Here is a 12534-nt window from a genome sequence, read left to right on the forward strand (position 1 = left end):
CATCAAACAATGCAGGGTGTGATCATCCTCTCATGCTAATTTTACTGTGGTGTAAGTTCATTTTACCTGCATGAAACTATTTGTCATTTACATGGCTACAAGAAAATACACTGCAGGACCCTAAGGGTCTTGGATTCATGAGGTTCATAAGGGTTCATGAGAGAATGCAGAATAAACTGTTTGTTTTGAATCACAGGAGTGTTTGCTGAGCTAACATTTGCAAAGCTTTTTTAGCTTTCTTAGCTAAAATGATCTTTTCTCTGTATGAAATAATTTCCTATAGCACAACTATAATATGTGAAGAAATGTATTTCCTAATTTGTGTTTATTAAAATGTTCTTTTCACATTTCTTTTATGTTTCTGCTATTAGATATTTTATTGAATGTTAATGGATGTTACTCAGTTCTCGAGGGATCTTTGACATTTTTCCTCAAGTAATATATTGAAATCTCTGAATTCTGCAGATCCTGGTTTGTTCTGATGATGTTTGCTTCTTATTGTTCCTTTTCACTTTTTATCATGTAGCATTGTAAGTACATTAAATTAGTAATGAAAAATGAAACCACAGGGGTCCCCTGTATTCTAGATAATGACTGATACATCTTCTCACTTGTCTGTGTTACATTATAGTGTCATAACTTTCCTTTATATCCAATAATACTTTTCATTATTGCACCATCCACAGCACAGAACTGTAGGGGTTTGTTCAGGTTCTAACAATATTTTCCTTAAGTAAATCCATATCTAATAACACCATTTATTTTCTCTTTCTTTTTCTTGCTGTGTAGTGGAAGGTAACATGCTGATTTCTCTTAGAAAGTGCTGCTCAGGGGCTACAAGAGCTTTAGCTCCCTGCCCTGGTGTTAAGGAGATTAGATATGAATTTGACAGTAAGGAATGGATGTATTTGAGCTGAGATCCTCCCCAGGTGAGCATGTGGAGGCTGCCCAGGTGACAGCACAGTTGCCTCCCATTCATGGCAATCAGTTATGGCAGAAGCTGTGGCTACTTAGTGGCTTTTCTTTTCCCTTTGTTATGCTCCTGCTGGCATGGGTTGCCTTTTTCTTTTGTGGCTTGGAGTGGCATTGAGCTGAGCTCTAGAGCAGACCTCTGTGGTGGCTTTAGGGTGCACTAATATCCTGAATGAATCATTTTTGGAAGCAAGCACAGTCCATGTTATTGACTGTCTGGAGAGACTCTTGCAGTAACTGAGAGGACAGGAGACCATGAGCTGTTCAGAGCCTGTAAAGCCTCAGTGCTGTCCCACAGCCACGTGCTGGATCGTGTTGTGGTGGAGCACAGGGATGTTCTCCAGAGGTGAGCTTGCATGACATCTGAAGCCATGTGGTAAGTAACTTTAATTTCTTATGCTGAGCAGCTGCATGGGTGTTCCTGCACAGTGTGTGAAGGTGCATGCTTCCTCCTGAAGGGAGGAACTGGGAGAAACATAAAGTGTATGTATGGGAAATTTCCTGCCTTCCCCAAAGCAGAGCTGTGGGAAGGGTGGATTTCCTTGAGACCTGAAAATGCATTTAGTGGCTGTAGTAATTAAAATAAGCCACTAACTTAATGTATTCAATGCTGATTATATTTATTTTGGGTAATCTCCATTCCTACTTAATTGAATTTTGTATTGTGAAGTGGAAAACTCTGGAACAGCCTTGCTATGTGTTTCTGTGGCCCAACAATAAAGGTTGCCCCTTCAGGGATTCCTTGTTCTCTGGGGCCTGTCCCTTGCATTTTTGGGGGTAACAGGGACTCTACCATGGAAGTAGGAACTGTGGGCCTTAATTTCTTTGAAACCAACTTCAACTAGGTAGTCACTAGGCCACTAAATGAAAGCTCTAAACCAGCCAACCTTCTCTGCCCCCTTTTCCACCAGTGTGAGAGTGAGTGGCCTCATCCCAGCCCCACAGCAGCTTCCAGAAGCAGAGTGGCTGGTTGGAAGCAAGGATGATGTGCAGGTGCTGGGCAGGGTGGCCTTGGTCTCTGGTCACTGAGCAGCCAGTCAGCACAAGAAGCAAACCAGGAGCAGGTCCCAGAGAGAGTTTCTTGCCTTTGTTCGCTGTACATTGGCACCTCTCCTTTTCTTTTTTTTTTTTTTAATTTTTCCCCTCTCTCTCTGCCAGTGGCATGTTTTGCAAAGGGGCACCTGTAAGCAGAGGGCAGTTGTTTGTTGGTGGCTTAAAACCTCTCTGCTTGTTGTGCACAGGGGCAAAGACCCGACTGTAGTTTACATAAGTACCTGCCATTGCTTATGGTTATGTAAAATAGGGATGAATATCTAAACCTAGGATCAGAAGTCTCCTACACATGAATGAGTCTGTTAAGTGGGGAAAGAAAACAAGGCAGAGCCAGGCCAGATAAGGCACGGATGGCTTCACATTTTCATTTGTGGAAGAGCTAAAAGTAAAGGCAAACAGTGCAAACATGGTGTTTCTCAACCACCAGATCAGTAGGGAAAGTAATAATGGAGAAAAAGATTCCCCCTCCACGCATACAAGACACCAGAGAAAAATCAGCTTAACTGCATGGAGATGCTGGGTAGGATTTTGAGGATGGTTTTAATGAAAGAGGAGGAGGAACAATTGTTTAATTGTTTAATGGGCAGTGACTCAAAAGGACTGAGTGCACCACATGTGCTGCAGGCAGCAGCCAAAAGGATGAGTGGTGGGTTATGCCTCTCTTAAGGCAGGCTGGGCCCCAGTCCTGCTGGATGGTTGAAAAAGGTGGCTTGATTATTTGAACAGGGAAAAAAACATTGGCTTCTGAAAACATCTGCACTTTTGGATGCAAGTCCTCTGACTTCAGATGGCTTGGGGATCAAGACTGCCTTTCTCAGAAAAAAGTCCTCAACATACTTGTTGCAGCAGATGTGTTTTATCCTGGAGAAGTGGCATGGGGGAGAGCTGGCAGAGTGAGGGGCATCTGCTCCTGGCACTGATCAGACCAAACTGCAGGATGTGTTTTTACTGCATGCAGCTTTTTTCTCCCCCTCCCACAAAGAGGGGTTGCAGGCAGAGTCAGTGGTTGTGGCATAAAACCTCCTCATCCAGGTGCTGTCCTTGCTCCATGTGGTGTCTGTGCCTGACTGCAGCCTGGCAGTGGCTCCCTGTGTGCCTAGGGTGACTCTTGTGTGTTTGTAGATGGAAAAAATACTGCTGTTGGCATGCTTGCTTGGAGAGAATGAACACCTGAGTCCTGCAGACAGAGGAGGAGCTGTGATCTCAAATGATTTGTTTATGAAAATGAATGTAGGATGTGCTGGTGACTTCTTCCAGTGCTGGGTAGCAATAGATAAGCTGGTGCTGGCAACACATAGGACCACATAACAGGAACAGCCACTACATCTTTTCTCACAGCTCTCCTCCCTGACCATCTGCTTTTGCTCCCCTCCTCCACTTACACCTTCATCTCCTCCTTGAGTTACCTTCCCAAAATTCCACCCAAAGTACTTTTCTTCCTGTACCTTCCCTGAGAAGCTTCATGGTGCAATGCTATGAGAAGGACAGAATTTCTCCTTTGCTGTGAGGGTCAGAAACCATCCAGATTATTAAACTTTCCAATACAGCTCTCTACTGGCATTTATACACAGTGGAATTCCTTATTACAGATGAGGATTTTAATTCTGAGCTTAGCTTGATAGAATGCAATTTAAAGCCATTAAGGATGGCTTAGTCTTCAAAGCAAACTCAAGATTGTTTAATTAGTCATGCAAGCCAGTGAACACTACCCATAACACAAAACAGCTAAAGTATTTATTAGTTTTAGAGCTAAGCTAAGCCTTGCTTGTTCTACATTTTTCAATAAAGTGCAGCAAGTGTTAAGCACATCTTGCTTTTTCCTAATCTTCCAATGCTCAGTAAATTTTATTTCTGAATAAAAGTATAGCCCAAGTGTTGCAACATGTAGAATGAAAACCATTTGAATCAGCTCTTGTAAGTTTTAGTGGAAATAGAGGCAGTAATGGTGTTCGGGATGTTCTGAAAATTTTTGTGTGTTTTTGTGCTTTTGTTTTTGTTACTGTGTTCAAAACAAATGCAAGCCAGTTCAGACTTTGTCTTTTTTCCCATTTCCTAAACTTTCTGGAACAAGGTGTGCTAAGAAACAGAGTCCCAGTAAGTAGATCTGTAGAGATTGCAAAATGCAGCAAAGAAGTTGAGTAAATTTTTGTGAATCAGAAAGAAAATGACCTCTCTTTGTGGTTTCCTTTTAGAAGGCTCTGGCACAGGCAACGCCAGGATTTCAATTGGAATGATTTCTGATTGGGTCAGTAGAGAGATGGTTTGGTGTTGTGGAATTTCTTATTGCTTGTTTGTATTTTTTGGACCAGGAGTGTTACTTAGTTAATCCCAGTGAATATAAGCTACATCCCAGCCCTCTGACTTGTGGGGCTGGGACACCAACTGATTTGTGCATTAAGAAGGGTTTGTGTTGGGATTGATCTGGATTTTCAGTATCCATAGTGGGGTATTGTCCAGAGAGTTGTCTGGGCAAGGCTGGACTTAGCCATTGTGTCTGTTTGAGCTGTAAAATGCTGGACTTGCTGCCACAGTGTGCTTTTTTCTGCACTTGTTTGTGTTGAGAGAAATCTCCTAATTCAAGGGAAACCTTAGCAATACTGACGACAAAGTCTCATGGACACGACCTCTGTTATGGGCTGCCTCAAATTAACTGATGGGAATTAAGTGTTGCCATAATATTCTATAACTTGGGCGGGGGGGGGGGGGAACAAAGGGAGTTCCTTGTCTTACTGACTACATTTGATTCTCTTCAATGCCTTTGACTCTTCCTTGGTTCCAGCATTCAGGTTTTTACAGGTGACTTGTTTTCTTGACTCTGTAGATATTTACACTAAGTTGTGTTTCCACCACCAGTAACACCAGCAGGAAAGGCATTACTTTCCTCCACGAAAATCAAGCCTAAAATAACAAAAGTACCATGATAAATTAGCTGTATCATTGAGAGTGGATTTCTGTGATTAGCATTTGGAAGTAGGATTTTTGATTTTATGACTGTTTTCAGGATAGTGATAATATGGGACCATTAGGCAACTGTTACAGTATTTGTTCCCTGCTTTCCTAAATGTCCTACTCAAATTCCTCTTCCTTCTATAAGTAAAAGAACTTCTCATGGAAAGAGGTGCTGTAAAAGTGTTTCTGTTGAAAAAACCTAATATTATGTAAAGAAGGATTCTGCTATGGGAAGAAACAAGTCCAGCCTTAAGCAGCAGATTTTTTTTCAGAGTGTGCTTGTAACACTTGTGCAAAATATACAGACAAGGTAATTGGCTCACTGGGCTGCTTTGTTCTGGTCATGATTTGGGCACTGCCAAAAGCTCAGTGTTGTTCCTGGCTTTAGGGGCATGCAGGGTGTTATTGTGCTGCTTTGGGGACTTTTAGAGCCTTTGAGTTCTAAAATAATCCCTGGTTAAAGTAAGACCTGGCAGATAAAGTTCCCTGAGGCTCTGGCAGCCCAAAACCCCTGCCCATGGAGCATTCTGCCTCAGAAAAGAGGCTCTGCTAAGACCATGACCGTGACTGGCCAGAGTTTACTCAAACTTGTAACTTTTTATGAAAATGGCCAGATCTGATGAGGTGGCATTTTTCAGCACAGGGATTCAGAAAATCTACAGTTGTCTCTGCCTTGGAAAGGTATAAAAAAAAACCAAAACAAAAAACCAAAACAAAAGCTTAGGAGCCAGCTTGGTGTCTTTTGATAAGACACTTCTACATAAGAACAAAATATTATGACTCTATTGCTTTTTGATTTCCTGTCATCTGAAAAGTTAGTTTCTGTGGTGAATAGGAGAAACTCTTGCCCATTATCAGTCTTTAAGTTACTCTGCCCTAAGGCTTAGGTAATTTAACTTCATCCTCTTTCAAAGTTTGTTTTTTTTATTTTTTTTTTTCCTCCTTGCTTTTTTAAACTTGAAACTTAAGGGGAGGGGGGGAAAAGCCCCAAACCTTTCAAAATCTGCCCCCACTCCCTCAGGTGATGCTCTTCTGAAATGCAAATGCTCAATTATGCAAAGATGAACATGAGAAACTTTGGAAAGCAAAAAAAGGTTACCTTGATTAATGACTAAAGCTGTGTTAGTACTGGATTTTTAGTCTCCTAGCCAAATCAAAGAAGCATTGGGGGAAGGGAAATAATCCAATCTAACTGGAAGTAGCACTTGCATGAAGCCAGCAGTTACATCAGGGACAGAAGAGAAATGCAGGTGGCTGGAAGCTTCCTCATAGTCTCTCTCTTCTGGCTTCTTCCCATCTTTCTTGTGACATGAGGAATTCAGTCATGGCAGATGCATGCAAGGATGTGGTGAAACTGCTTTTTGGGTAGGGAAATCCTGCCAGGAAATGTAGAGGCTTCTCTTCCTCTAGCAGCTGCAGCCAGTTTCTCTACCAGATACCCTGCACAATGTTAGGCTTCCAGACAAGGCATGCTGCAGCCTGCATTTTGCCTAGTGAAGGTGCTAGAAGGAAATATTTTGGGAGGTGTTATTTAGGACACAAAAGGAGTGAGGAAGAGTGAATGTGGTCTCGCTGATTTTGGCTCTTCTGTGCAATCCACCACCCTTTAAAAGGATACGTGTGTAGGCATGCCCCAGGTTATCCTCTTGTACGGGAACATGTATGTGTAAAAAATTCAATGTGACCAACTTGACCACTTCTGTCTGCCTCTAAGGCTTAAGAGTTACTCTAACCACTTACTTTCAAGAATTTTTTCCTAATATAATGTTTTTTTCTTTAAGTAGCATAATCTAAATTTTGTTATTGACTAGGCACTGGAATGAGGCATGTTTTTTGTATAATATTACCCAGAAGTTGCTATATAAGCCTGGTGGTTATGATGACTGCAGCCATGAAAGGCAGTGATTTCTTTAGAGGAAGATTGGTTATAGAATTTTTGTACTTTAATACAAACAATGCTCATGCATGCTGGTATGAGATACTTGTGGTGTTTGAGCTGATACCACCTATCATGGGTCACCTTCAGGTCTCAGTAGATTAGGTGTGTGGCACAGTGCTGGGACGTTAAGGCTGAAGATGTTTCCTTCCAGGACTACCAAAGAATTTTTGTGTTACAGGTGCTAAGTGTCTCCTCCCACCTTGATTGTGCTTTATGTATGTGTTTTACTGTCTGCTGCTTTTCTCATCCTTGCTCATCCTTCTACCATTCAATGTTACTTTTCATATAACCTTTTTTTTTTTTTTTTTGGTTTAATTATGCTGCGGGGTGTAGTAGCATCTCCTTTTATTTGTCTCTGTCTTATAACTCATCCTGAGGATTTTGTGTTTTGGTGTAATTAGGCTTTGTTTGCTAGATGTCACTGGTGAAGGAGATTAAATTGTAGAAATACCATGATGTTCCTTTTCAAACCACAAGTGTCTTCCAAGTGCCTCGCTTTTTATGGCAAACTGTTTATTAACTATTAGCAGAGTGTTCTTTAATTAAAAGAATTAAAGTGGAATCATTTGAATTAAAGTGGACATAAGATTTTCCATCTTTAGAAAACTTCATCCATTGTCCTTACATAATGTTATCTGTATGAAGGGGATCTGTGTTACAACTTTGTTTAATACATGAACTGTTAAAAATGCCATGTGCATCCCTTGTTATGTGCCTGCTGCAGACCCCACCATCCTACAGTCTGCTCTTTGTTCTGTGGGATCCCTATCACTGGCTTTTGCAGGTTTGAAATCCCTTGAGAGAAAATTGCCCCATGTCAGACTTTTAATTGATTTTTAAATCAGTCTCTTGATGTGCGCAAGCTAAGCACTCATTCTCCAGGCAAAGGACCTGATGGTTATCACTTGCTCAATTATCTATCAGTGAGACTACACTGGGTTAAGTGAAGTTGATTTTGATTCTTAGGCCTAGAGAAACAAAGATAATTGTACCTTGTAGCAGCCTGTTGATCATAATGCTCAGAGACTTGTCTAGTTTCAGAAATCTGTCCTGGACTGTAATTTCCTCTAGATGCTGCCGTGACAGAGACCAAGGGATTGAATCTGTCTGAAAGTGCTGAAGAGCACAGAGCTCTACAAATAATACTGATGTGTCTTTATCCCCAGGTATTTCACAAGAGACCTGAAGTGCCAAAGGGCTATTTAAATACCTGATATTTTGGGATGTTTAATAACTAATCCTATTGCTCTGTGAATGGTTTTCAAAGTGTTTTGGGAGCTTTGAAAATTGTTGCCCCCCAAGCCTAGAGGTACTTGTGTTGGAGGGGTCTTGGCTGAGCCCTGCAATCATCTGTTATCAGTATTTCCCCACTTCTACACCTTCCTCACCTGCCTTTGAATCCTGCATGCAGGAACCCAATGGGCTCCATGAAATGCGATTTAGTTTTATTTGTGTTTGGGCACTTTGTGTGCTCAGGTGCCTGGGACAGCTCTGGGTGCAGAGCTGCCTTCCAGCAGGAAGGGCTTGAAGCCTGCTGTTTGTCCTAGCATGAATAATGATAATAATAAACTTTAATAATATATAGGTGTCAACATTTTTTATAAGCCAAGGTACACTTGTCTGATATGATTTCATATAAAGAGCACTCACAGAACATTCAGTAGGGGAGACTAATGGACTTTTATTGCTCTGCAAGGAGGGAACATAAAATCACAGAGGAAAAGTTTAGAAATGCTTAAAAATAATTGAACTGAAGGGAAGTTCAGCATTTATTGAGCTTCAGACTGAAAAAACAAAAGTCCCCCAACCCTGCAATGTCTTCTGAGTTTTCTGTGGATTCAAAATAGTGCAGTAACTCTGGAAGTATCTTTCAATGGCACAGAAAATGAAGTTAAAATGTTATATGGAAGGAACTTATCTCATCAGAGCAATGGGAGTGAAGTTTAGAATCAAGTAAGTGCTTTCATCTCTTCAAGTAATTTGAATAATGTATAGCCCCCTGAATTAATAGGCAGGAAGTCAATCAAATTATTCTGTTAGCTTTATAAACCTCAGAAAACCATGGCTTGGGTGGATAAAGAATGTCAGCAGAGCTTGAGTGGCATTTAGCACTAGACAATTAATTTGGAAATGGGTGTTTAAAGGGCAGTAAATTTCCTGCGTGCAACACAGTTCACTTTCCTGAAGCAGGTTTGTCTCTTAGGAAGAGTTGTAAAACTGAAGTAGTGAGTAGTAGAAGTACTGCTTGGGCTTCCCCTGTGATGCCATTTGGGATCTGCTGGCATTTTATGGTAATGTCTGCTGGTTAAGGTATTCTTCACTTTGATCATTTGCTGAGGTGCAGCAGCAGTTTAATAGAGATGTAGGGTTTACATGTAATTTCACAAACACCGAGACTCCTGGAGATACGTGATGCTGTTTGGACTCCCAAAGTGGTTGTTATTAACTGTAATTGTTTAATGAATGAAGTGGTAGCCACCTGAAAGCCCTGAAATGGAGGTTGTTAAACAATATTGTAATAGCGGGCAAGAAAGTGAGCACAGTTTAAGATCAGTGAGTTGAAGATCTCATAGATAGCAGGCCACTGAAATTCAGCTCGTTTGCTTATCTCCTGCAATAAAATTTTAATTTTCTGATGCCCTTTTGTCATGTCTGATAACATTTTGAAAGAAGGACTCAGATGTGGCCTGACTGGTAAAGCAGTGCTTTTGATTTCTTCTCTCAAATCCTAGGGTATGTTTCTGGCAACCTGAGACATCTGAGTAACTTTCAGTATCAGAATATCTTCTGGTTCTCTGGCAGCTTTCTTTTGTATCATGCATTATATTAATAAAATCTCTAAAGAAACTGCCTCTTTTTTATTTTTTATTTATTTATTTATTTATTTTTATTTTTTTTTATTTTTTTTATTTTTTTTCCAGGAGTAATTTTAGGTAGCAATGAATATTAAATTACTGAACTCTAGCCCACAAAACCTTACTGCTTGGTCACAAAGACCATATCAAAATATCATCTTCTGGGCTCCAACAGTAGCAACAAGAGACATTAAGGCTCTTGGTAACCAAGCTGCATGTAGTGATAATAAGCCAGAAAATAAGTTTCTTTTGAAAAAACTTTTGAGGTTCAAAATGGACCTTAGTCTGAAATGCCAGGGAAGACTTCAGTGAACTGGATGTCTCTTGAAGAAGTATCTGGGCACTGTGAATACAACAGAATAGCTCTCTAAATGTCAGCTAGGTGGGAGGAAGATCCATTTTGCTGCATTCACCAGAATGGTGGTGGCCAAGCTGGAAAAGGTCTGTCTTGTAGTGTGCAGCTGCTTTTCCATAGTGAAAGGAAACAAAATCCTGCATGGGTTACCTAGTTGTGTAACACTGCATCATACTCTGAGTGTGCCATCCCATGTAATAAATCTCATTTTTCCCTCCTTATGGCATGTGAACACCATTACACTGGAATTTGCCAACAGTGTTATCGAAATCTAATTTAGTCTGGTGTTAATTTTTTTTTTTTTTAAAGTCAGACTGGGGGTTTTTTTTAATGGAATTGCTGCATTTTGGGAGACTGACTGGAGCAAAACAGGACTGGATTGACTTAATGTAATGGACTGGTTTGAGAAACAAATTAATTGGATTCTTTAGGAAAACACTGTTACACTATGGCTGGGGTTGCATGGATACAGGTGGTAAACTCAGCAGCAGTTCTGAACAAAGCACAGAAGTAAAAGTTTTCTTAGCTCTAACAATCACTGAGGCCATCTTTGGTTGTCACATACCCTGTTCATATATTATTTTTATGCTCCCAGCATACAGAAACAGCAGCTAGGGGAAGTTTTTATTTTGCATTTGACAAGTTGCATTTTGCTATTTTTCAGCGTGCCTTTTTCCCTCTTGCTGTGAAGAATTGTGTCTGGGGCTTTAGAAACTATAACTGTTGTTTAGATACGTTTAGAATTTCAAGTTTATCTCTGTAACTTCTGTATTGCTGTCATTTTATTGTTTAGGTGTTGCTTCCACTTCAGTTTAAATCCTTTACTTGGGGGCTTTATAGCTTGTGTAGTTTCTAACCAAATTTTAGATGAGAATAAATCTTTTAAAACTAAGATTAAAAAGTGGTTTACTTACTCCAGGAGAAGTAATTTAAGGAAAAAAAGAAGGTAGTTATTAAAGGGAAAAAAAAATCAACAGAACTTGGCAGTTGCATCTTCCTGCTGAAGTACCTGAAATTAATGCTTAAATATTAATGTTGAAAATTAATCACTTAATATACACAATATGCATTGCTATCTTTCCAGTCAGTTGTATTGGATCAGCTTTTCTCTACTTCAGAACTGGGCTGTGATTCAAACTGCATTATAAGACAGGAAAAATGCGTGGGATGCAGCTGTTTCATCCAGTTTTGGTTATTTATTACACTGGAATTTGTTCAGACCTTATCTAAGGCACCCTGATTAGACCTTAGCAGCAGAACTCTTGAATTGCTGCATTCATGACAGCACAGAAGTGACTTTGGAAAATGGGGGAGAGAGCAGGATTCTGGAGATATTCACTGCTATTACAGGTTGGACTGCAGACTAATGTAGAGAAGACAGGAAAGCAATGTAAAAATAAAGAGCAATATTAAAGGGTGTATTTATATGCTGTACATATTCAATATAAGGATTATCCCAGCTGGACTAACATGCTTTGAAGGAGAATGTTTACACATTGACAGTGGCGTGGTCACTGCAAATGCCCTGGCTGCTTCATTCCTCTCCTCTGCAGCTCCGTGCAAGGCTTACAGCAGCGTGCAAATCAAGCCAAGCTTTGTGCCAAGAAGGTGCTCTCCAGGCCACAGGTGGGCCTGATATGTTGCAGCAGGCAGAGGGAGGAGGAAGGGGTTGGCCAGCTCTGTGCTGCGTAGGTGCTCCTTGAGCGTGTACTTACGTAACCTTCCCAAAAAATCAGGCCCTGACAGCTCCAGAGAAACCTGGCTGGCTGGGCTGCACGTATGCCACCTGAATTGAGCAGCCCTTATCTGCAATCTGGCACCTCTGGCAGGGCAATTATGCAGCCATGGTAAAAGGCAGGCAGTGGGTGAGGGCGGTGCCTGGATTCAGTGACCTGGGATGAGGCTGCACATGGTGGAAGGGGCTCATGGCCCCCTCCAGTCCTGTACAAGCCTTTTCTTCCTGACAAGAAAAGTCCCCAGTCTGGCTTGGGGTCTCCTACAGCTGTTTGTTGTTTGGTCTGTAGTCTGTATGTATCAGAACTTTTTTCTCCAATGCTCTTGGCTAAAGGTAGACACATCAGAGTGTCCTGTGTGTCCAACCTGCAGCTCCCAGAGCCAGATCTGCAGGGTGATGTAGGTCTTTCTGGCTGGAGTAGGTGCCTGAGAACATTGCTGAAGTGCCTTGGGGCCAGGCACCTTGCTCTGTTGACTTCAGTGAGGATTACATGCCTTACCTGCTTAGGTGCTTTGAAAGAGACATCTGACATTTCTGAATGTCTAATCAGCTTGGAAAATCCTGATCTCCCTCTTTTCATCGTTAGCTTCTCAGTATTCCAACGGTCTGGAAATTCTAATTGTTCTGAATATACCCCAGGCTTGCTTAACACGTGGTGTGCTGGTTATACATATGT

At 41.1% G+C, this 12534-nt stretch overlaps 1 long non-coding RNA gene across 1 annotated transcript; it reads left to right on the top strand.

The window, feature by feature from the left end:
- Positions 1 to 1027: 1027 nt before the first annotated feature.
- LOC306799955 lies at positions 1028 to 12030 on the top strand. Its single transcript, XR_013773721.1, has 3 exons — positions 1028 to 1348; positions 7985 to 8079; positions 11677 to 12030. It is a non-coding gene; the product is annotated as an uncharacterized lncRNA (long non-coding RNA).
- Positions 12031 to 12534: the final 504 nt, after the last annotated feature.

Source organism: Erithacus rubecula, assembly GCF_903797595.1.
Source record: "Erithacus rubecula genome assembly, chromosome: 3".
NCBI lineage: Eukaryota > Metazoa > Chordata > Aves > Passeriformes > Muscicapidae > Erithacus > Erithacus rubecula.